Below are 2,804 nucleotides of genomic sequence, written 5' to 3'. Positions count from 1 at the left end.
GTGGTGAAGCCCCCGCACACAACCCTGCAGGCAACGAGCGCACGTGCCTCGACTGCGAAATCATAGCTATTCTCGGCACACATAAATATAATAAGTAAGTATGTACGTACACACGCGCGCGCGAGCGTTTAATCGTTCGAATAAACAATGCCGAGGCTTACGATAACGGGATGTATGCGGGGGTAGCTGTGCTCCGTATCCCGTTGCTGAGAAAGCGCACGGACGCCCTCCGTGACTTGCCTCCTCGGATCTATTACTTATCCGTCTTTATGATTACGGACGCATGCGTTATCTATCTTTTTTTTTTTTTTTTTTTTTTTTTTTTTTCTTTCCAGCCGGACGTATTTAGGTGTCAACGATAGTGAAATACACGTGAAAAGACTTCCTGCGGCATTTGTCGGTGTCGGCCGATCGAGGGTTACCCAAACACACGACATATGTTTCATAGGTAGGTATAGCCACGTGTGTATACGAACGAAGCAAGTATATATAATTACCCGAGCGGACAATAAATAAATAAACACGTGTGCATGCATATTTGCGCTGAAAGGCAAGGAAGGATATTACGTTATTACAATCGTATGGTACGACACCCCTCCCCCCCCCCCACCCCGTTTCTCCTCCCTTTGTGTATTTATAGAGCAGACGCGCGTACATTGTACTTATTAGTACATATTACAAGGGCCACCCTCTTCTCCTTCCCCCCCCCCCGCCCCACGGCACTGGACATGCACGTATAGGGGGGCCCTGTATAAATATACTTGCCGCGCAGCTGCTGTTACTTTTATGCGTAACAATTTGACGTGCACGCCTCCCGTTACGTTATACGTGCCGTAAGTACAATCATGCGTCCGGTCGAGGCATGTATATGCCCCCCTTCTTTCCTCACGTAAATGACGGAGGTCGAGGTGTATAGGCTATATATTATATACACCACCAGCGTTGTGCCTTTTCCGGGATACGCAACTCCCCGCTTCCTCCTTTTTATTTTTTTTGCCATTCATAGGTGAAAAGAAAAGAGAAAGTGGCTCGGGGAGTCGGTGACGCGTCCGCGTGAAAATGTTCAACTCGATAATTGTCGGCGCGATCGGCACAATCAAGAGAAACGAGAGAGGGAGGCCCTCTTTATGCAGGAAATGGCAAAAAATGGTACACCAACGAACGACAGAAGAAGAAGACAAGTGGAGAACAATAAAAAAAAAAAAAAAGAGGCAAACCATCGAGGCTGAAACGTGCGCGACCCCGATGTCTGTTTTGTTACAGGTAACCCCCGTCAACTGCATAAACGTATACGTGGAAGAGAATCGAAGAAGGGCGATAATGAAGAGAACGAGTCGTCGTCGAGTGCAGGTTGGCGAATGAAAAAAAAAAAAAAAAAAGACGGCTGCATGCATACACGGCGATTATTCCCGATCGCTCCGATGCGGGGGGGGGGTTACTTCATGCACGAACGAACAAACGCACCCTCTCGTATATACACTTCCTTTCTTTCTTTCTCTCTGTTGTTCGAGCTTGCATATTCAGCCCTGGTTTACCCATATAACGTATATAGGTACCAATACACCCACGGCTAGAAAAGAGGGCCGAACGCAATCGTTAAATCGCGATTGCTACTTCTAGGGGGGGGATGGGGGTAAAGGCTCGATTCGTGCCCCTTTGAAATCCAATCCTCGTCTCCGTGTCTATATACCCGTACGTGGACTTTTCGATTACTTTTGCCTCTCCGCGCGCACCGGTGGATGCTCTTTGGATTGATCGCTCCTTTTTTCCCAATACACCTTTCACCCCCAATCTCCGTATGTATATATATACATATATATATGCGTGAGGGCGTTTGTGCTCATGTACATATATACACTCCGAGGTGCATTATTTCACGGTGTATGTATGTATATGTTACGGCCTTCTCACGCGTGTTTTCCTCTTATCACGCTAACGCGCCCGAGGCACGGAAGCTCCGATCCACCCCGTGCGCCCCTTTGTGCAATAACAGTTGGCCATTAAACGATCAATCGTAAAGTGCAACGTCGGCTGTACGCGGTGTATGTATACATGTAAGCGGTGTGGCGCGCGGATAAAAAGACGTCACGCGCTCTATAGCCGTAAAAGGAGGGAGAAAAAAAAAGAGACGAGCGCCACAGTGTGTTGCACTCGTATATTTATATATATCGAGCGACCCCCGCTTTTTGTCACTTTTCACTTTTTCTTTATCTTCGCGCTCGATGTTTCGCGACCCGGGTACACACTCATACATGTATATAGGTTTTGACGCAAACGAAAAAAGGGGCGAGGGGCCACGTTGGATTTTTCCGGAGAAACCGAGGGATGGAAGTTTTTTTAAACTTGGCTTTTTGCACCGTCATCTTGCGTGTGCATATTAGTCGGAATTTTTTATTTTTTATTTTTGGGGGGAAGTGGGTTATTGGTGTTGCACGAACAACTTGTTGTGTGTACGGATGAGGGGAATAAAGGGGGGCCCTATACTACTCGATCCCGAAACCCTTTCGATATCGTTGCACGCGACTGTCCATCTCAATAGAAGAAAAAAAAAAAAAGGTCAGTGTTCATAGACTCACCGCGAAAACCTTGGATTTACTAATTGTTCGTTTGCAGGACAGCAATTATGATTTTCGATCGGCGTATACGTGGTTTATTCGTGCTAACTTTTTCACGCTTTTCTTCCCGAGTATAATGTACGTGTATAAGGTTGCCGTTACACACACACACACACACATAGGCAACGAATACTTGGTAAAATAAAAGACGGTCGTTCGAATAATGAGCGTATGAAAAAAAAAAAAAAA

This window comes from Copidosoma floridanum, unplaced genomic scaffold (assembly GCF_036245765.1).
Source record: "Copidosoma floridanum isolate Cflo_tuat_1 unplaced genomic scaffold, Cflo_Japanese_pri ptg000001l, whole genome shotgun sequence".
NCBI lineage: Eukaryota > Metazoa > Arthropoda > Insecta > Hymenoptera > Encyrtidae > Copidosoma > Copidosoma floridanum.
The sequence above is the reverse complement of the archived record's forward strand: the minus strand, read 5'-3'. Positions refer to the sequence as shown.